The sequence below is a fragment of the Pseudochaenichthys georgianus genome, chromosome 21 (genome assembly GCF_902827115.2).
Source record: "Pseudochaenichthys georgianus chromosome 21, fPseGeo1.2, whole genome shotgun sequence".
NCBI classification, from domain to species: Eukaryota; Metazoa; Chordata; class Actinopteri; order Perciformes; family Channichthyidae; genus Pseudochaenichthys; species Pseudochaenichthys georgianus.
In genome coordinates, this window is record NC_047523.1 from 18,771,037 (window position 1) to 18,795,240 (window position 24,204).

Sequence of the window (24,204 nt, forward strand, 5' to 3'; positions counted from 1 at the left end):
TGGCATGCCAAAAAATAGCCGAAGGACCTTGCGAAGGTTCATTTTCGTGTTGAATTCGTGTGTCAATTTTTCCCTTCGTAAGGCCATCGTGAGGGCATCTTGTTATCATCGGTGCCATCGGGCATTCGCCCCGATCAGAGTGAGGGCGAATGCACCGATGATAACACGAAGATGACACGATTTGACAAGATGCCCTCACGAGTGCCTTACGAAGTTGCCGCTCACGAAGTTGCTGCCGGAGCCTGAGAAACTCGGTCATACGATGGCTTAGATGCCCTCACGAATGGCCCGATGTTGCTACGATCACAGCCGAATTTGAACATTTCCTTTATCGTGTGTCCATCGGGTGTCAATTTCGGGACAGTGTGACACGGGCTTTAAAGGAATACCCTTTCCATATAAGTTGAAATGCTGTGGTGTTTTGTGAAATGCTGTGGTGTTTTGTGAAATGCTGTAGTGTTTTGTGAAATGTTATTTTGACTTGCACTTCAGGGCCACCAAATAATAGCTAATGGAAAATCAATTGGTAGGTCTGAAAAATGAAAGTTAAATTATATTTGTTCTGGTCTCATTGCCACCGGAGTAAGCTCTTCTCCCACGGGAAACCTTCATTACAATAACATGTTCTGATATCTACAATTACATACTCGGGGATTATGCATAAAAGCTGCACAATGTCTGTTGAAACAGTATAATTGCTATTTGAACCTTTGCTGCTATCGGTGAGAAGGAGGAAAATGTATCCAAAAATGTTCACTTGTCATTATGAATATTTCGAAATCTGACCTAAATCTGCCTTTGAAAAAAACAAAAAATCACTCTGGCTTGGATTGAGCTGACATTTCAAGTTATAAAAAGCCATAAACACCCCCCCCCCCCCAAAAAAAAAAGAAGTGGCTGTGTTGCTGACTATGGCATTTGAACTATTCACACAGTTACGTGACTTCACTTGGCTCCGGAGGATAAAGAGCCTTGGTACCCAGATTAGTGTTCGTCTTAACTAATTATCCACCGCTAATTAATGTGAAGAAAAAGCAATCAGAATGGCTACACCTGTCTAATTATATACAAGTCAAACTTTGTGGGGCTGGATCCAAGAAAAGGTGAGTGATGAAAGTCTCAAGGCTGAGCTCTCGCGCTGACAACCTGTTTAATTAGATTAAACAGGAAGTAGTTAATTAATTACTGTATCATGGTTGACCGGTGCTAGATTCTTCATGGCCAGAGTTGGTGGGTGTTTTAAAGGCCTGCGGTATTAAAACTTTAGGAACACGGGCACTTTCAAAATTACATTTACGTGTTAGTTCCACTATGGAGACCTGAATTGAATACCTAAAATTAACATGAATAACATTTCCGTTGTGTTTTTACTCGGTTTTCCATTGTTTTCAATCTAAATGGCTTTCTTTTTATTATATCATTATGTTCGTCACTGGTTGAATGGTTTCCAAAAGGGATATTACCATTTTTATATTTCAATGTGCTTAACTCTTAATATTCTTGTAACACTAGTGTATGGAAATAAGAATTATGCTTTTTTATTTCTCGAATGATCTCAAACATTGGTTAAAGAAAAATTATAATTTGTAAACAAAATTGGGCTACCTTTTTATTGAAAACCAACAAGTTAAAATGAGAAATATGGGCCGCTGATTTTGGACCATCCTTTACAGTATGATTTAACTTGAAGGTATCACTTAACAACCCTTATTAAGAGGAATGATAACACCTTCCATATACTCTCTCTCTCTCTCTCTCTCTCTCTCTCTCTCTCTCTCTCTCTCTCTCTCTCTCTCTCTCTCTCTATATATATATATATATATATATAAATATATAATATATATCACACTTTTTTTTTTTTTTTAGTCATCCCAATCACATGCTGAGATGTTTTTGTATCACCCTCCAGGCTGCAAAAGTGAGCCTCAAAATAACTGCCCTTTTTCGTTTAAAAACCCAAGGTGGCATAGGCAATAAATAGCTAGAGCCCTGCTATGTCCATCATCGCTACGGTCCATAGGGAACCTGGAGCGGTGGACTTGTATCCCATTGGCACTTGTGTTGGCATATTTAGGCATTCTAAGAGCTGCTGCCTGGGGGCCGCTGATAGAGAGGCTCCTGTGCTGTAAAGGAGCTGATTGAAATCAACTGGAAATCAACCCTCTCCACCTCTCTGTTTGCTCTTCAGCAGGCCAGACTCCAGATGGTGCTGCCATTTACGTCTCTTTTTATTTTGCTTTACTGGCACATGGACAATTGGCACAGACTATAAGGAAAAGGGAGAAGTAGGGACTCTGCTTTATGAGAAGCCCAAAAGAAGAGAGACCTTACTCTCCACCAGTGGATGTCCAGGTTCAGAAATAGGCCTTGTTTGGTTACGGGCAACATTTTGCAGGCTGTGTAACATAATATATATAAATATTGAAATGTGTTTTTATTTTAATAGAAAGGAGTTTTTAATTTACTTTCCAGCTGTCTCTGGAGAACCGGATGGAAAACAAAAACAGCAATGCATTTTGATTGTGGGAACTATATAGGGGGAATAATCCAAAGGGAAAATAATTCCACAACAAATAGATCAAATAAATAAATAAGCAACATATGTTCATAGAACATTTTAAGTTAATACAAATAAATAAGTTAAAGGGAAAAATAGTTAATTAATATAAGTATTAATACAAAGGTAAATAAAGAATCAAATAAAAAAAAGAAATATCAAATGATGAAGTAATTCATACCTATCTTTAATAGCACACTTTCTTTATCTTGTCTTTATCTGGTTATTTCTTTATTTATTCATTTAAAATGTAGTTAGGCAAGTTCACTCCCCCATATAAGAGGGATTTTCGCAAAGCATTAAGAAAGCTGCAGTAATATATAGCGTTATCTGCATAAAGGTGAAAATGCAGTATGTGAACTGAAACATGCTAACCCAGCTAGCGGGGAACGTTCTCACAACTTTGGCTAACATTACCTACAGGTTCTAATAATGTTTTAAAGAAACGTTTTTATCTGATGTTCAAAGAACCTTTTGAGGATGTTTATTATTTAAAATAATGTTCCTATATAGTTTAAGGTTAACTGAGACATAACGTTTTAACTGCAACATTCAGAGGATGTTTTGAGGATGTTGTTGAGGCCCGAGATGACAGAAAGTTTTTTATAAAACGTTCCTTTAATTTGATATGTTAACAAAGGTGGATCGTTTTGCCTGCAACATTCTGAGGATGTTTTTTGGAAGTTGTTGGGGTAACATATTATAGATGTTCTTTTATAAAACATTCCCTAAATGTTACATGAAAACAAATGAAGAACATTTTCAAAGCAACATTCGGATAATGTTTTCAGGAGGTTATTCTTTTTTTATATTATGTTCCTGAGATGCAAAATATTAACACGGTCATGGTCAACGTCAGATTTATTTGTAGAGCGTTTTAAAAAACAAACTTGTTGCATTTGTTTGAAAAGGATGTTTTAAAAAATCTAATGTCACCACATGATGTAATGGGAGGGGTTGATCAGCACCATGCAGAAGAAGTGGTGCCTGAGAGTTTGTACCTGCTGTTACGACTTCTATGCACTGATGATGACGACCAAGAAAATATGGATAAACAAACCGTGAACACAAAACTACTCAGCATTGCTCAAGACATTGTGTTCCTGGCATCTGGTGGACAAAGACCAACACCAAAGCACATTGGAATTGGAGTTGCAGTACACCAAGCTACACGCTCAAAGGGCTTAGTGCAGTTACTTCATGCTGCTAGGCACAGTATAAGCTACGAGTCAGTGCTGAGAACAGATTCTGCTATAGCAAACGAGGCTGTGAAACAATACTTTGACAATGGTAGAGTATTTATTCCACAAAACGTTGTCAATGCAAAGCTCCCTGGATACATCATGTATGCAAATGACAACATCGACATTAATGAAGAAACCCTTGATGGGAAAGGAACCTTTCATGCCTCCCAGACTGCAACTTTCAGACGAAGTGAACCTCAAGAACAAATGCCCAAAGTGAAGCTGATATCAGGCAGAGCAAAGTCACTCTCAATTCCATCAGGGATGTTTGAGCTCAAGGATGCTAAAATGGAATCACAGAAGCCCCCTCCAAAATTCCATGGGCCAGTTACACCAGAAATGTATGATGCAGACACGCAACTAACTAAGCAATCAAAGAACCAGGATCTTGCCTGGATTCTGTGCAGACAACAGAACTCGGAAGTTGTTCCATCTTGGAGTGGATTCAACCAGCTTATGTCAAAATCAGATCACCAAAAAACAGTAGCTGGAATGATGCCTATCCTAAATTCTCCAGCACATGACTATGACACAATCTGGACGGTGTTACAAAACTGCCACAAAATGACTACACAGCTGGGCCAAAGGTACACAGTCATAACCTTTGATGAGCAGCTCTACTGCAAAGCAAAGATGCTTCAGTGGCATCACCAAAAAGAGTGCGAGAATATTGTTATTGTCCTGGGTGGCTTTCATGTGCAAATGAAATGTTCAAAGGTCATTGGCCAGCATCTTGCTGATTCTGGACTGAGAGACATCCTTGAGGAAAGTGGTGTGTTTGGAAAGAACACAGCTGAAAACATCATGAAGGGAAAGGGATGGAACCGTGTAGCCCGTGCACACAAGCTAACCTTTGAAGCACTTTGGAGAATATTGTGGCCAAGCTTTCTGCAATGGATGGAAGATAATGACTGCACAATCGACAACAGTTGCTTAGAGTTGGCAGATGCACTGACTGGGCACATAGGAAGTGGAGAAATGGAAGCAGCCTCAGCATGCTATGAGGAACTTGTGCTGAAAGTTGGGGAGATTCAAGATCTCCTTGTACAGTTTGACAAGGCCAATGAAGACAAGCCAACCTTTACCTTCTGGAGACAGTACATGGACCTTGTGTCTATTCTCCTTGCGTTCACCCGGGCACTGAGATGTGGTGATTGGAACCTGTACATGTCAGCCTTCAAGAGCATGATGCCTTGGTTTGCTGCGTATGATCACACCCATTACACAAGATGGGGTGCTGTGTTCATAGCAGACATGGAACAGCTGGCACAGACAGCACCAGAGGTCTACCAGGGCTTCCTAGATGGTGATTTTGTAGCCAAGGAGACCAAACACAGCTTCAACAAGGTGCCTTTCGACCTTCGCTTTGAACACATCAATACAACGGGAAAGGTTGCTGGAGGATTGATAGGCATCACTAGAAATGATCCAGCAAGAAACCGTTGGTCCATCACCTACAATGAACTTGCATCCTTGGCAGAGGATACCAGATCCCTGTTTGGACTGACACATGATGACGACGATGATGAGGAGACGCACAAAGACTGCCTTCAATCAAGAATCAAGAGGGATAATCACGATACAACGTCTTCCAACAAGAGCATATGTATGATTTAGTGTCCCTGAAGTTTGGATGAAAGCAGGAACAGCTAAGAAACCACGCTACATCAGAAGTCCATCAAATCACACTACCAAATGAGATGCTCGATGTTCTGTTGGCATTTCATGCCATCACTGGATGTGATACTACGAGCCAGTTCACCGGAATTGGAAAAAGGACAGCATGGAAAGTGTTCCAGCAGTACCCGCATCTTCTCCACAACTTTGGTGAGGATGAAGTACCAAGTACCACTTCCCTATCCTTGGCAGAACAGTTTGTATGTCAGCTCTATGACCTTAAGTAAACCAGCAACTCGATACAAGAAGTTCGCTGCGCTCTCTTTCGAAAACTTAAAGCCAACGTTAATACATTACCACCAACAGAAGATGCATTGTCAATGCACCTCAAGAGGACCCACTACCAAACGAAGGTTTGGAAACAGTCACTAGTGACACATCCACAACTGCCCTCACCAATCAATTGTGGTTGGCAGATGATGAATGGTATGCTGGTCCCCATGCTTCTTACCAAGGAACCTGTACAATCCACATGCGTACAGCTGACAGTGTGTGGATGCAAGGAAAGTGGAAGTCAGTGCAGTACCAGACAGTGTCTCTGTCGCAGAAGAGGACTGTATTGCAGTGGGGCGTGTGGATGTGCTCGTGCAGCGTGGTGTATGAACTCCAATGACATTCAAGAGACTAACAGTGAAGAAACCGATCTTGATCTGGATGTTGTGGTGCGGCCGCCAGAAAAAAGCACATCAACAACGAGATCTTCAGTGTGCGATGCTCAGCCCTCCACATCAGCACGTGTACTGAGGGCGCAGGGGCGTACAGATCGCCTTCTGTAACTAGCAAACATTGGCCTGTCCTCATCCTCGTAGACACCAGGATTCTAGTGCCTCACACTGCCTTGACTATACCTCGTCTATACATTTCCCTCCCTCTTCCAAAGAAACACGCCTGTTGGCTTGAACATGCCTAACCCCTGAGTTGCTCTGGTTCCTTCCGACCCTAACACTGGATTCATTTTATTGTTTTAGTTTTTATTTAATGTTTTATGTAATATTTTGTATACATACAATGGTTCCATTACTGGGAAGATGATCCTCTGTAATCCACACAAATATTTTGTCTTATCATGGTATCCAAGTGTATTGTCAAAATACAACATTAAAAAGTCAAAAAGCATTAGCACGAAAGGTCACCTCGAGAATAGATTTCCGCTTGGACATTACATTATTCAAACCTGTGTAGTATTGCACTGTATGAAATTACTGTGCTCTAACTTGGCAAAAGTACTTAGCATACATTGGAATCATGATTCCTAAATTATTTGGGCTACTATCTCATGTTTCCAAGCTGATATTGAACATGTTTTCTTTTAGGCGGAAATTGAATTTTTGACTTTTTTTCAATGGTCTAGCTCTGACACAGTAACATCCATTTACATTCTGACACTTCTGCAGCCATCCCACTGCTGTCACCTTTCTTTTGATACCAGGATTATCTATATGGCCCTTGTGATTGGGGAGATATTCTATATTTATTGTGGGCATGTCATTTCGAGCAGGCAATCTGAAACATTGGCCTGAAATGGCCTCTAAAAGTCACAAAATAATTTTTCAAACTTGTCAACCACCCTAGAACATCTTACATAGGTCCCCTCTTACCAAAAAAAATGTTGACAGCTTCTACCCAAACATGGCAGCAAAAGTGTTAACGGGAGCACTTTTCAGGATTGGCCCCCTGACTAACATGTTCCTTTTGAAAAAAAGAAACAAACACGTAATTCATGATAAGCTGTAAGCAGATATTGCATGTTTGCGGTGGCATGTGTGAGTTCCCAGCTAGACATTTTTGGTTCTAAAAACATTCTGAGAATGTTACCATTCATTGTTCTAGGAATGTTTTCAGCAGGAATTGTTAGTTTGGTTCTCAGAATGTTCTTCTGAAAGGTAGGATAACGTTCTCTAAAAACATTCTTAAAATCTTTGGTGATGACCTTCTTCAAATGTTTTTGATAACATTGTTAGAACATTATACCCTACTATTCTCAAAAAGTTTTCAGCGGGACGTTTTAGTTTGGTTCCCACTGAATGTTCTTCTGAAAGGTATGATAACATTCTCTAAAAACATTCTTAAAATGTTTGGTGATGACCTTCTTCAAATGTTTTTGATAACATTGTTCGAACATTATACCCTACTATTCTTAAAACGTTTTCAGCTGCAAGTGTTTTTGTTGTTTATGCACATGTCTCTATTGTCATATTGATAGAATAACACTTCTAAAACCAAATAGGTTTGTTTTTTTCATGCCAAAAGACACTTTTAGTCGCCAATGATCACACTTTTTTTCTGACTATAAAGGTTGTCTCGTATGTAGGTTCCAACTGTTCGATAAGCTATCTGGCCATGTATGATTTGTGAGGGCTGCGTATAAACAGTGTCCGCTGTTTATGCATAGTGGATAAAAATCGTTATTGCACCCTCTAGATTTGAGACTGACAGACATATAGAAGAACGGGCCGACTGGCACTGCCCGTCCCTGAAACCCCTGTTAGTGTTTGTATGTGTTTGTTTCTACTGTGTGTCTCTCTCTGCCCGTCCCCAGCCTGTCTGCTCTACACGGCTGGGAGCAATCTCCAATCAACCATACTTGCAACCTGCTCATCAGCCACACTATTAAAGCCCTGCCGGATTGTTGCCGTGAACGGTTTGTTGCGGAGCGGACTAAACGTAACGGCTCCACAGATTGGTCCATTTGGGTATGGGCACGTACCCAAATGGACCAATGTTAAAGGACCTTGTGTGTTTGTTGTCCTCAGGTATGCTTGTATTATATTTGATTACTCAAAGATACCGTATTTTCAGGACTCTAAGTCGCGTTTTTTTTACCTGTCTGGCTGTATCCTGCAACTATACTCCGAAGCGACTTATTTATTGAATTTCGTCTACAATCGTGATAACTGAAAACTACTGTACCACCAAAGAAGAACAAAGTCAAGTAACTTTCCAGGATGTTGTGGGATGAATCGACACAGCATGGGCTTCAGTGACGACCGACACCATCTATTTGAATAATATATTGTAGGGCCATACATATATAAAACATGTCTGTGAAGTCTTTTTTTCAAAATATCAAACAGATCATGCATTTTAGCCATGCCTCATTTTGCTCTATTTTCTCTATTCCAGCCCTGTCTTCACAAGGGCTGATTCTGTGGTAAATGAGCTGCAGCTGACCACGCCCCCCTGCAAAGGAGGGGGGTGAGGCACGAGCGTCATGTTACCATGCTGTTACCATGCCGCATGCCACGCAACCTCTCATTCCCATTATAGGTGGAGAGTTGCCCATATAGGCGGAGCACCCCGTTTCTGGTCAGAACAATTTCAAATCTGTATCAGCTCAGTGTTACCGTTTGAAAAGCAAAATGGAGCCTATTTTTTTTTTTACCATGAGCTCCTAAATATATTTGCATAGCTTATACAGTATGTGAATGCAACCAAACAGGGCCCTACATACTTCATGTATAACAGTATAAATGAATGTTGTTATGGATCTAATTTATATTATAAATATTATATATTAGTTATTTACGCCCCTATAACCTTGGTTCGGCCATAGAGTTCAGTGGTTATTCCACCTCTCCTTGTAAATATGGCAGAGCAGGACCTGCCCGCGCATCAGCAGCAGACACAGTAGACTGCTGATCGCTGTGCCTGTCCGCCACCTCCCCCCACTTTCTCCCCTCACATGTTGTCATGGTGTTTGGCGTGTGTTTGTTTGGCGTTGTTTTGATCGCCAATGCTTGTGTGTTTGGGCTGTGCTGGCTGGGCGGCGAGCGTGCCCGGTGCAGAGCTGATGGCGTGCCAAGTGCTCCCTGCGGGCCGGCTGTGCCTTCCACTCTGCTCAGCCACCGTGAACGCAGAGCCGACAGACTGCTGCAGGGGGAACATCACTTCCTCCCTCCTTCTCTCTCTCTCTACACAGAGAGAGGCTTCCAACAACCCCCCTCTATCTCCCACTTTCCCCCTCTGCTCTTCTTACCCTTTTTTCTACCACTTTTCCGGTCTTCTGCTCCTGTGGCATTCCACAGAGACCCATTTTTTATCCAGTTAGATTTTAAAATCAATTTAAATATTTTCATTTTGTTTGTTAAAATCGTTCTTGTACAGCAATTTAGAGTAATTCAAGTGATACGATTGTTGGATAATGAATGTACAAACATTGAAAATGACTTGTATCAGGTGCCTTCTCTTTCTAGACAGAACATGTATTTTTCCAATCCATTCTGGTGAGCCACCATGGAAACAATTTTAAATGATTACAGTAAATGTATCAACCCCATAACCCATGTCTATTTGAGTAGTGGCCTGTGTTAGTTATTTCCGGCTATCTGTAAGAGCAGTCACAACCATTCTGCTGAAGTTCTATTTTGTCCCTGTTTGGCACCAGAGACATCAGGTCCCATTGGGTTTAGCTTGAAAAAACCCTGATTGGGCTCTGAACTGCAGTACCTACTGTTCACTAACATTTAGCTCTAATTACCAGGATCATTAAAGCATCGAATTAGCAGCACAATTCTTTCAGCCTCCTCTCAAAGCAAATGGAGCATCACAAGTTTGAAGTGATTACTATTGAGATGTAAGTACCACGGCCCTATGAAATGTCACTCAGCTGCCTTAAAAAAAAAGAAGGAACGTGAAAGAGAGGAAGGACTTGAAGCAATTTACCTCCACTTGGTGTGGAAAGCTGTTTGGTGTGCACAGGGAGAGGTCAGCTCTAGCTTCAAACATCACACGGCTATTATTCTAGTGCTGCACGCTGTGAAAAACAGGCTCTCCAGAAGGTCAACAACATTTACATCCAGAAAAAGAATGCTGACAGCTGCTTACCTGTCCAGCTCATGCAAAACTTCTCTAGCATTTGGATCACTCACACTATAGTTCCCCTTAGTCCCCCCCCCCCCGCCACACACACACACACACACACACACACACACACACACACACACACACACACACACACACACACACACACACACACACACACACACACACACACACACACACACACACACACACACACACACACACACACACACACACACACACACACACAGTATAACACCTTCAATCTTGTCTGTAGGTTTGCATATCGACTCATGCATACCTTAGTTTCTATGCATAAGGTGCACACCAGAAAACCCAAACACACATATCGACACACACAAAGTGCTACTTGGTATTCAGTAGGTTAGGATTAAGCGAGACTTTCATTGGTTGATCCTCCCGGGTCACAACCTTGAATAGGTAATGTCACTTTAATTGATTGGTTGATACATCTGAGAGAATATATAGAGCGCATTGATTAGGGATAAATAATTCTGACATGGAGATAAACACATGTTCACACGGCAGGAACACCGTGCCCCTAAGTACGGAAATTGGCCATAACACATTTGCTATGGAGACAAATGTGTGGGATTTCAAGTGGTGCAGAACAATAGTCATGTTGAAACATATCAAACAATGCCAAAGTATGTTAACTCATGCATGTTTGATTCTAATTTGAATTATTTGCTGCAACAATGACTCTTTATGGCCAAATCAGTCGGCTGATGTCCTATTAAATGCTACATTGCATGCCATGTCTGTGTTGTTTGTCTATCAAAATGGCACATTGCTGTGTGGGTGCCATTTCTATCTGAATCAGAATAACATGATTGATCCCCAGGGACTGCTTTATTGTAGATTCAAAATATATTAATTATTGTTATGAGAAAAATATGAAATAGGAATGATGTATGTACAATTGTGTGCATTTGACTAGGCCTACAACATAGAAATAAAATACAAGTTTAACAATTGAAATGTGTTCAAATATGTATTTAACAATATTTAACAGTATTGTAAATTGTAATAATTCTGAAAACAGAATCTATGATTAAGTATTTGAATATTATATTGAGTATTATAAATAGGAATATCATTTGAAATGCACAGTATATAACTGAATTAATTTCAAAGAAAGAAACAGTATTGCACCATTGAATCATTGCACACAAAAGGTCAATACAAGCAGCATTTTTATGAATAGTGCTTATCTAATAATAATTTAAAGTATATTATTTTCTACCTTACATTCCTATTAAATAAAGTCAGTTGTCTAATAACAGAGAACATTGTATTACAACTTAAATAAGTATTCTTTCTTTTGCAAAAATCCAACCTGCCTGTTAATCATCTTGGAGGTGTCGGTGACATCCTTGTGTGGGCTTTTTTTTTAAACTGTATAATAAACAAAAGTAGAATAACATTAACAGAGTAAAACAGTATCATTTGATTTTAAGCATGCTGAAAAGTTAGAAGGAAGTTCCTTGGTGCAGAGCACAGGGTTAGAGATTACTGAAAAGCAGCAGCAGACCGAGTTAATGCGGTGTATCGCTTTCCGAAAGACCTGCTTCTATTACAAAGCCACTCATCTCCAAAAAACTCTCCCATGACTCTTTCTACCGCCACACTTTTATTTCTATCTGTCTCTCTGGGTCTCACCTCTCTCCATTTCATGGCTGTTTTCTTCCTCTATTTGCTTGACAAGACAATGGATAATAACCCTGGAATAGCACAGAGACCGGCAAATGAGAGTAATCAAGCTGTCTTGTCCTGGTGGCGTTCAGGTTCACTCATCAAACCCTAATTATCACCCTGGAAACCAATGTTCCGCTTTAATTGTTCTGATGAATGAAATATTACAGAGAGGAGTCGAGCTGCAGCCGAGCGGAATAACAGCTTTTAGCCATAAAACACAGCAGAGGAGGAGGAGGAGGAGGAGGAGGAGGAGGAGGAGTGAAGGTGACTCAGGAGAGAACAAGACTTAGTGTGATAGAGCTGGCAAAAATAATGGATAAATAGAGTTCAGAATGACAGATGTGAGAAAAAGAAGACGAGGGAAGCCGGGGAAAATGAAGAATGTTTGAGACACACTGGAAAAATGACAACAACAACGTTTAGGGAGGCAAGCAAATGATTCCGGCTGAGGATGTTTAAGTGTGGTCTAATTGCTTCAAGATAGCACGCAAGGAGGTGTCTGGCCGGTAATCGAGACAGATTGCACCCAGAGGTTTTTCACATGGCTCCCAGCTGAGTTGTTCCAATATAAAAAAGCACAGAATTATTGGGCCCACGTTCCCATAAACCGTTACAATCCCATATGGCTCCCTGTTGGAAGAAAAAACATGTGCAATGAAATCCCAAATACTGTGCATAAGAGGCATACATTCTAAATGAAAACAAAGAGATCTCTTCATTGTCAGAGAATGAAGACGTGAAGTGCAAAACAAACCTCAAGACAATAAACCAAGACGTATGAAATGAGACAGTTGCACAAAACATCTGCCAAACCCATCTTCTTTGTGCATTTTAAATGATTCCTTAAGGCTGTCAAATGAATGCATCCTCTCCGTTCGCATGCACATAAACACACATATACACATAAATACAGGTGTATGCGCTGGCTCATGCTCCTGACTACATCTAAAAAAAATTCCAACCTGAATTTGTAGCGAGACACCTTGCTGTAATACAGTGGTAAACAGGGGAGCACACTGTTATCAATAATAGAGAGCATGGGACATATCAGCGGGGGTTTGTAGCATTATTGATACCAGTTCCCCCCCACCTCCCAGGAGTCCCCTGTGCAGAAACAGCAGGGGCGGAGCCATGGGGAGAACAGAGGGAGACGGCTGACAGAACCAGAGTAGCAGGAGTCTGGCTTTACTCGCATTTTACAGGAAAGGAGTGAGCAGAGGGTCGAGTTGTCGATTCTTGTTCAGTTTTCTGTGACTATTTTCCTCACCCTCTCAGACTTTGAGTTGCGCGCGCTACTAAAGAGACACGTTACCATGGAAAGCAAACAATGGTGTAGCTGTATTAAAGTCCGAGTGGAAACAGTCGTGAGTAAATCTGTATTTGTCAGAAATCGGGAGAAATGCGGGAGAAATATGACCCCGCTATTTATCATTAGGACATTAAAAGGTTGAACACGTTTCCTGTTATAGTAGATTTAAAATCACTGTCTCAGCACTTCATCATCACCAATAAATGTGTCTTTAACAGAATGTACTAATTACCACCCATTATACTTTATGAAGATGACTATCATGTAAAAAATACCAGATACTGGTCTGAAACATCAGTGGTATCAGATGAACCTTAAAGGAAGTTAAATAGGAAAGTGTAATCATTTCCTACCACAGCACGAGTGGTTAAAGTGCAGCTGGAGAGTCGACTTTGGCCCTATGAGAAGTTTTCAGACTTAATGGCACAGCGTTGAGCTAAGATTTGCTCATTGTGTGACTGGCCTCCCTAAACACCTTTTCTGATTGTAAATTATAGAGCAGATGTAACTAGTCCTGTAAAACTATTCTTTATAGTACATTATTCATCTGTCGTAAATACATAATGTTGTCAGCTATACTGACATGTACATGAGACGCATGCACATATGGATTTTTATATACAGTAATAATAACCACCACCAATTTCACATGTTCACTGAAAGCTTCCCAGTCTAACCACATGGTCTTCTGCTTGTAATAAAATCCTTTATTCAGAAACAAATATTTGAGCCTGGGATTTGTTAACAAATCATTTCAAATACATTCATTTTTAGAATGTGCTAATTGGACTATTTCATATTTGTATTTAATCTATTGTGTAAATCTAGGCTTATTTAACTGACACTGAAACAGATGTTTATCACACATTGGAAATAGCCCCTACTGTGTAAGACATGTGCAGTGACTCCAATCGGACTACAAGTTGAGTGTTGACTGAGTTGAATGTGCTCCACTTGCTGCAATTTGTCAAGTAAGAAAAAAATAAAATAAAACAACATTAGCTGCGAGACGTGGGGAGGCTGTTCCAGCGGCCGACGATAAATCACTCCCAGGTTACATATCCAAACTATTAAGCTAACAAGGCGGTCCGTAGCCTGGGTTAACTTCAAACAACGCGAGCACAGCCTGTAGGAGGAGCACGCAGAGTGAGATGAATGCTAAACAGAAGAGATCAAAGAATGAATGCACTTCTTTCCAAAATGAAATGTCTTTTGTCCTTGGGGCTCCATTTGGAGGTCTGACTTCTGTGTTTCTGCCGCTGCGCAATAAAACAGAAAGGTAAAAGAGCACAGCTCAGGTTCATCACGCCTCTGGGTGCAAGTGTACACCACACACTGCTGTGTCATAAATAATACAATTAATATTAGCCCTGAACAAACCAGGATTTGACTGATATGGTCTTTTAGAGGCCAATGCAAGACTGTTTGTAAGCTAACAAAAAAAGTTTAACCTTCAATTCCCAATCCTTTAAATGATTCACACTGGGTCACTGTAGAAGGAATGCAAAACTTCCAAATAAACACAAACATAGGTGGCAGCACATACCAGTGTTGTAGTCAAGTCACCAATTCACGAGTCCAAGTCACCCTCGAGTCACCACTCTTCGAGTCCGAGTCCAAGTCCGAGTCACCAAGGGAGAGTCGTAGTCGAGTCCGAGTCCAAGTCCGAGTCACCCAAGGAGTGTCCAAGTCGAGTCCGAGTCCGAGTCATCATTACCTGTGTTCGAGTCCGAGTCCAAGTCCGAGTCACTTAAGAAGAGTCCAAGTCAAGTCCGAGTCACAAGTCTTCATGTATTAATCTTCGTGGATATATGTTTTGAAATGTAGCTGCTCCTCTACATTGCTGTTATCCTGTCTATTGAACTGCTGTGAAGCGAGTTTGGCTACAATTCTTGTAATAGGTGCTATACAAATATAAAGCTTATTTCTAATATTATTATTATTATATATAAATAAACTATATTTAAAATGAGTTACCTTTTAGAGAAGTGATTATATTTGTATGCCAATATTTTCCTATGGTAAAGTTTCCGTTTTGCACTTTTATTTTGATAGTAATAAGATTGGGACTCTTATTTTGAAGGAACTTCTACGGGTTAAATCAGTTTACCGATAAAGATTTATCCCCAGAAAGCACATGGCTACTTAGCATGCAAAATGATCTGCATGTTAAGTATGTGCTTTCGTTATCGGCTGAATCTTTATTTATTGATTAGATCACGTTACTCTGATGATAGTGTTCAAGACAGCCTATATGTCTGAACTCGATCCTTAAGGCCCTGACACACCAACCCGATTTTGGGAGTCAGAGGCCGTCAGAGGCTGTCGGGCATTCGCGGCGCCGTAGTCAGGTTGGTGTGTCCCGCACCGTCGACCGTGACACGCCTTATTTGGACTGCCAGACGGCAGTCGGACCAAATAATCACTCTGATTGGCTGTTCAGCTAGCAAATCAGTGCATGAGAAGCGAAGCGGAAGGGAGGGACGTAAACAAACGATTTAAGAAGGCACACACAGACTGCTATTCATTTTCATCTCATCATGGCGATCTGGAATGATGCAAACGAAGACCTGCTCATCACCTTGATCCAGGAGAGGCCAGCTCTGTATTACGGAGAAAAGATACTCTTCTTCTTCTCTGTCTTCCGGTTGTTGCCTCTTTTGAATGACAATACACACTACCGCCGCCTGCTGGTAAGGAGAGTTATTGCCACTCACGCACTGAAGTCGGTGCGGTGTGTTCCCGTGCGACACATGGCCAAAACGCAGGAGAACACGGCCAGGCAACAGCCGACTTCAGCGTTGGCTAGTCCTCTGGTGACTGCTTGGTGTGTCAGGGCCTTTAGAGTAATGTGTTACGGAGCCTTCTCTTCTATATTGTTTCCACATAACGAGCATTTTGCGCTGCTCTTTTCCAATGTGGAAGCAGAATGTGTGAAAGCATACAGCATGATGCGGGGTGTGTCTGTAGACATCTCTAGACTGGAACAGCGGGGCCCAGTACGTGAACTCGCCATACAGGATAGAGGACATCAGACTCCAGAGAAAATGTGCTCGAGTCCGAGTCCAAGTCGGAGCGTCAATGTACGAGTCGAGTCCGAGTCATCGTGGGGGGGGGGGGGAATTCACGAGTCCGAGTCCGAGTCGCGTCAATCAGTGCGCGAGTCCGAGTCAAGTCATGAGTCCCGAAAATCGGCACTCAAGTCCGACTCGAGTCCGAGTCCAGGACTCGAGTACTCCATCTCTGGCACATACATATAAATAAATGTATACTTGCTAGCATATGAAATAAATTAATTCTGACAGACTAATGCTTTAGGAAATGGAATATTGTGATATTCAGTAGAAATAGTAACAGCATGAAGCCAATACTTTTTTTAAATCAAATTTCATTTGGATGACAAACAAAATGTAACAGAATCAATAGGGTAATAACTCAGCCTACTGGTTTATGGGATTTTACCTCACAGAATACATTAGAAACAGGGATGCTGGCACGGCGAAATGTCAGCGCAAGTCCTGCCCAAATTAGAAGTCTTGTTTCTGTTGAGGGCAACAAGTCCTTGCCTCTTATCTGCAGTCCAGCTGCAGTCCTATCAGCAGGCTGTTATCTTGGTGCCCTCTTAAACCTCAGCACTGTATGAGCTACCTGGGCCTTATCAGTGTCTGTCCTCCTAGAGAAGGATCCATGGCCGCCGGGCCTTCACCGACCCTGGATCGACCTCTCCTTGGTTCTCCTCTTCCAGCTGGCCCACGTTTCACCCTGAGTACTTTCTATCTCACTTTCTCTCACTCTTACTCTCTTTCTCTGTCTTGCTCCCAATGTCATGGTACATCTAGGCAAATTGAAAGCCAGCCTATGTAACCTTTTGCCTGAAAAATAAAACACTCTTCCTAAGGAAAAAATGAAAAGTTGAATTTAAGCTGAAATATCCATCCTTGATTCAGTACACCCATTTTACCCAGCTACAAGTATTTGTGTTTGGTTTTATTTCAATAACTCTTTGTCTGGAAGCCTAAAGCCTTGATGATACTTCAGTACAGATGCTGACAGCTGTGGAAATAGTCTTGGGAAATCCAGAGAAATTAATTTTGCCACTCTCATTAAATTACCACTCACTTGTAGCTGCAGAGGCCAATGTTCAGAAAAAAACAAAACGTAGTAGATGAACCATATGTTTTATCATACATCAAAAAGCTACAATAACAAATGTGTAAAATATTACAGCAGGAACTCAACGTACCCTTGGACTGCTCCAAATCACATTTGACCTATTATCCCAGTCCAGGCCCGGTTCTACGGGGGTGCATAAGGGTGCATTGCACCCTCAGTTGAGTCGTTATGCACCCTCATTTGAAAAATGAACAGTAAAAAAACAAAATTAAAACAAAATTAAAAGTGAAAAATATTACATATATAATAATACTAATAGTAGTAATAATAATAATTAGAAGAATTTAGTTAAAATGAAATAAATTGTAGGTGATTAAATAACATTGTCTGCTGCATTTATTTGGTCAATTTAAACGGTAAGTAACGTTATTATTATGTGAGGTGCGCGTGACCTGTGCCGCTGCGCGTTCGTCATCTGCAAGGTGCTTACACAGCAGTCAATGATGGACATCAGAAAATGGTTACAACAACCAGCCCTAATCGCCAGCAGTAACACTGCATCTACTGCAGGTAATAACAGTTCAGATAATGGGGACATTATTTTACGTTTGTTCTCACTGTCGTGGACACTAATGTCCTCCCGCCCGACTTGCCGGCTTTGCCCGCCTCGCCGGCTTTGCCCGCCTCGCCCACGGAGGCGGAGCAGCCGCAGCCGTCTGCGTTGCCCCAAACACCGCCACCCTTCGGCGGCCCGCAAGTGCCAGAAGACCTCGGCAAAACAGAGCCTGCCCAGGTATATTTAAAAAAGTACCCAACTCGCCTGTACAGTGGGGTAAGGCGCTCATTTTGAAGCTCATGGTTTCAAAACAGAGATTGGCTGGAATATGGGACGGGTCATGGGATGGGTGGCGCAGTGGTCTGTGCATCTGATCATCAGATCAAGGGGGGTGCTGGGGAACTCCAGTTCGAAACCCGCTCCTGCCGCCACTGCGTCACGCCGTTGTGTCCTTGGGCAAGACACTTCACCCGGATTTGCTCCTGTGGGTATTGTCCACAGTACATGTATAATATGACTTCGAGGCGTGAAGATGGACGGTGTGGCGCAGTGCGCTGTGCAATGATCATCAGATCAAGGGGTGAAACCCGCCGCTGCTGCGTCTGTAAAGCCGTTGTGTCCTTGGGAAAGACACTGCACCTGAACTTGCTCCTGTGGGTATTGTCCACAGTGACCATTGCATGTATAAATAAAAAATATGTGTAATGTGTATCTGTAAAGCGCTTTGAGCACTGGAAAAAGCACTATAATAAATGTAAGGAATTATTATTAATTAATTATTAATATTCATGTAAAAAAGATGCCATCTTCTGCTATGCATGTAGACATTTCGGTTCAAGTAAGTCAGATGCCTTCACCACAACGGGCTACAACAACTGGCGCCATGCTCTTGTACGTGATAAGGGACTGGGAAGGCATAAATCAAGCAAAGAGCACATCCATAGATCTCTTAATGTTGCTCTCAAAGTGCACCAGATTGATGCTTTTAACTTCAATATTTAAAAAAAAATCTTCCCGGGGGAGCATGTCCCCGGACCCCCCTAGAGGAGGTGAGGACCCCCCTAGAGGGTGTTAGGTCCACTCCCCACTTATAAAAATAGCACTTTACCACTGCACCCTCTCTAATCTCAGATGCACCCTGAGTCATTTTGTTCTGGAACCGGGCCTGTCCCAGTCTAATGATAGTCTTTTGTTATGTATTTTTTGCTTTTCTTAAAATGTTTAGTGCCTGACAGCGACACAATGTCTGCATGCCTATTCATGCTGGGAATGCCACATTGGTATTCATAGTGCGCTGCAGCTAGAGCACCCAGCATCCAGCACATTACAGCCAACCAATTATTCCATAACAATGAAGAACATGCATATTAGAAATGTCAAATAAAAAAAACCGAAATGTGCTCCGTATATGCCTTTCAAAACAATAACTGGGTAAACAAGCCCCACACAGCTTTGCCAGTCAAATGCTGCCTCCTGCTTTGTGCAACAATACAAAAAAAACCATATATAATATGTTAGGCAGCACATTTGAACCAGAAGACGTTTGCCTTTGAATCAATTAATCAAAACATAAATAATGTATTACAAATTAATAAATAAAGTGTTTCTACTGGCTGATTTTTCTCCTTGGTTTCTTCAAGTTTTTAGAGAAATCTGCAGTACAATAACACTCATATTAATATAATCCAAGCACTATGAAATATGTGTGAAAAAGAACACAGAACATTCATAACAATTACTTTGAGAAAGACGTGTGGATGAAATATGTAAAGGCCATTGTAACCACAAGGGTTTGATATATCCTGTACTGCCATTTCCCTAATTCCTTTTTTAACTCATTGAGAAACATCACGGCACACCAACCAACGTGCAATTTAATTGAAGTTGACAGGAAAATGAAAGAACATCAAGACATCCGATGACCCCATACTTCTGCGAAATAGGCCGTCTCTCCAGGACATTAAAAAAGGACATTCACGCGCAAATAAATCTGTTGTGACTCATGCTAATTGACAGGCCCGAGTGACTGGGCTAATGCTATCTCAGGTAGCTGCATGCTGAGTGTAATGGCGCTGGTGGGTTTACCATGGCAGTAATTATTGGAGTGGCGACGGTGACTGCAGCACTAATTAGTGTTGACAACCACACCCCCATGGCTGTTTGTTCTAATAGCCCCAACATCAGGCATCAAATTATGGTTTTCTCTGTCACACACAAACACACAGAGAGTGCGAGATCCATCTTTGAATATGCCCTATTTACAGAAATTACAACTGTCCTCCTTTGACTGCTACTATTGTGCAACAAGATTACTGTCATGCTCTTACCTTGATTCTCACACGGTTTAAACATAACCTCTGCTGTTGAGGATCTTGCTGTAACAGTTGGTGGTTATGCGCCTTGTTCAAGGACGCCTCAAGTATAACATGTGTCTGTGTCTAGGTTTTTCTACTTGTCTGGGGCTTCATGTCTGCAAGTGTTATGTTATTAAACTGCTTGACTCATTTAGCCAAGTAATATAATCCTTGATGACATTCTTATAAATGTCACATTAAATCTACACTAAACCTCAATTACCAAATGAGACTTTCCAGTAAAGAGTCATTTAGAAGTTATTTTCTGCCACAGGGGTAACTCAATCAAAACATTATGAAAGATGTGACTGTAAGGCAGTCGAGTTTGTTTTGGGTTAACAACGAGAATAAAAGTGCAACAGCGCCTGCAATGGATTCGAATGACATACAAATGAATTTTCCAAACAACCCAACACACTGAATCTTGGGTTCGGTTTAGACACTGTGAATTTTGAATTTCTAAATGATTGAATATTATCATATTTACCCCAAATAAAAAAATAGAAGGTCCAAATGTATATAAAGTCTTTATAACCCGTAGCTCTGATTGTACAAATTCAGAACACTATACAAATATGTGTTAACCTTTTCGTAAAAGGGGCTTAAACCTTGATTTTATTAAGCATATGCAATAAATGGTTTCACAAAGAGTCAATCAAGTGTTTAGAAGTAACTTCTAAAATAAATTGAAAAAAGGAAGAGCCATATCCGTGCAATCATGCCTAAAGAGCAGGGACCAGGGGACTGCGGCATTACGGCACTTGAGAAGGCAAACATAGTGTGGTCCACACTATGTTTTCTTTTCCTAACAAAACAAGAGGCCCAACAGCAGAAAACAACTGCGGTAATTTGCCTGATCATTATATTGTGACAACTTCTCTGGCTCTAATTTGGAAATAATGAATTATATTAGCCGCAAATTCTGTTCCCTTCCAATTAGTGGCTCTGGGACCAGGTTTGTCGTTTATGAGACGATCGAGAATGGAGTAATTACATTGTATAAATCAATTAGGGCCCCTCGATTGTGTACGATGCTTTTTTCCATAGCAGATTAAATGCTGGTTATGATAAAGACCGAACCTGTCCACGACACTGTGAAGTGCGGAATTAGACAGCGGAAGAGGGAGGAAAGGAGAAGGAAGGGAAACGAGTCAGAGAGGAGGGAGGACAGCAGAATCAAAACAGGGCTACAAGGGTAAGGGCATGCTGAGAGGATAATTTGCACTTCCAACTCAGTCTCTCACATGCCGGCAGGGAGACAGATGTGTGCAAGAGGGCAGAAAGAGTAGGAAACTTGGGATGGGGGTGGGGGGAAACAAAAATCATACACAGTTTGGTTTGATCAATGAGATACGGATAATTATATTAGAATACTTTGATTTGACAGCCACAATTCCTAATGTTTTAGACAATTTTCAAACGACGTGTATTACAATATATATATATATATATAGTTTGAATGCAATAGCGAGAACTAGTTCAGTTTATAGTTAGTTTCTCTAAAAATCCAATCAGGCTAATGTCATAATGGTGTAGTTAAATTGTTCATGTATATCATATCATATAATTGAGAATTTTGAGCTGTGAGGTAATTTTTGCCTGAATTGCTCCACTGCGAATCTGGTACTCATCCCATCATTTTCAGAGGTTATGTACTGTACTGGTAAAATGCTATTATTACCAGAGCAATCAAGTTGTAAAAACTGCTGCCAATGTTTTAAATGTAATTTGAATTTATTAAATGTTACACTTAAAAAACAGCAACATGGTAAATTAATAAATGTTGGCTACACCGTTGCAGTTTATTTACACACACAGTACCTATTACATATATTGCATAATAGTTTACACTTCATGCTGCTCTGATCTTTTAATATTGTTGTCACAGATTATGAACATCAATTAGACTACAGATCAAAAAGGTGCTGGTTCTGCCTTCTCATCCAACAAAAGCTAATTACAGAACTTAATTAAATATTTGACTTAGACTTACTGTATATAGTAACGTGTGTTGTTTATTGTTCTCTTTTATCCTATCTATATAAATACAACTTTCAAGCATTTATTTATTGTGGTGGGAAGGAAAAAGTATGAAAGGGTATATTTTTAAATATATATTATAAATATATGACAATAAATGGAACCCACCTAAGGACACATATAGCGACTTCATCACAGCCGCCCTCTACCGCTCTGTTGCTCCGGGCTTTTCTCCAACAGTGACACCATCAGCTATTATTGGTGACACGTGCCCTACCACCACACTCCTCTACAACACAACCCGACCCTTTTATTCATCTGCCCACTTTCATTCTGTCAGGTTACTTACAGAAGTCACCATTACGTTGAAGAAAGTGTGAACATAATGATTTAATGATTGATACCTTACAGAATGAGTGGACATTTTGATCATGACAGTGAATGATTGAAGGTCAACTACAAAGAATTTCATCGTCATAAAATTCCACAACGCCTTTCTATTTCCCTTTGCCATATTTTTTTCTGTCTTCCAATTATTGACTTAAAGCTTTGGCAACTCCATCGTGCCTCCCCTATATAGGAATCTTTCAAGGCAAACAGAGAGGATTAGAAGTGACTTGCTCTCCCCCCAGAGCCTAGGGCATCTATACTATGAGCTACAGAGTCTATGGTGTACTTTATAGATACGTCTTGTGGGAACACATGTGTTGGATGTTACTGAATTTTGAAGAGCAAACTGTTTAAACAGAGGGATGACACACATAGCCTTAAACAAATAAATCACAAGAGAGGAGAAGAGGGGAAGAGGATAGAGGAGGTGGAGAAACAGGAGCGATAACAATATAGTTTTTGAAAAAAGGCAAATAAAATGGTAAAGTTCATACAAAGAACATTTATTTTATGTTTATATTAGTGGTCCCTGTGAACATTAGAACATAGTGTATCTATGAGTATGGAAAAAACGTCATTTTACTGCAGCAGTATCACAGTGAAAAAAATGTTCAACTAACTTTAAAATCTCTCAAGAGCTTGGGTCAACCTTGAAAGAAACAATGAAAATGTGTTCCATTACAGTCATTCAGGGGCATTTCGTTTGACAGAAGTAGAATAGGCAGCACTGTTGACACTCTAATGGCTATACTTACTGTAGCAGGATAGACTGTTCAGCCCTATCACCACACGGGGCAACCTTTATAAAAAGGGGTCAGTATCGCTCTTACTCCCTCTTGCTCTTTGGCACGAAGGCCACTTCCGGGTTCCGCTGACGTGCTTTCTCCGCTGGCACCGGTGAGTTTGCAGTGGCTGCCGTTTGTTGTACACCTAGCATGACAATTAGCCTAAATACTAAATGTATCGCTGGTTGTAGACCCTTGCAGGGATCCTGCAGCCCATGTCTGCTGCCGCTGTAAATGAAGCTCTCCTGCTGTGTGTTTGTCTGAACTTGGCCTGATCGGTAGGTAGACCTTCTGCTAGTATCATTCTTCCTGAATGTTCTTAACCTAGTATTGTTATCGTAACATCACCTTAAACGTAATGTCTGCTAGGCTCTGCGCTGGAAGCGTGATAAAGGACTGCTGTTTTGCCTCCACGTCTGTGTTGCATCCACGACTGCTCTAAGTTTACGAGTGTCTTGCCTGCCTGACTGTTGCCTGGACGGCTGGTCTACCCCATGGATGTATAATAAGAACTGGATACAGCGTGGTGGGAGGCGGGGCCTCATTCATTCCTATGAGAGTTGCTAAATGGCCCAACTTTTGAGAGAGCGAAACGTCACAGATTACCCGGCATGCCTGAGAAGTACCCGTATGTGCACTCATAGAGCATGCGCAACTTTGACCACGCCGCCCAAAAGGCTCGTTCACATTAAGCACGTGAATTTGCGTACACGTAACAGC

At 41.1% G+C, this 24,204-nt stretch overlaps 1 long non-coding RNA gene across 1 annotated transcript; it reads left to right on the forward strand.

Moving 5' to 3' along the window:
• Positions 1-23,546: 23,546 nt before the first annotated feature.
• On the forward strand, positions 23,547-23,930 carry LOC117466268 (uncharacterized). Its single transcript, XR_004554274.2, has 3 exons — positions 23,547-23,596; positions 23,676-23,762; positions 23,854-23,930. It is a non-coding gene; the product is annotated as an uncharacterized lncRNA (long non-coding RNA).
• The last annotated feature ends 274 nt before the right edge of the window (positions 23,931-24,204 follow it).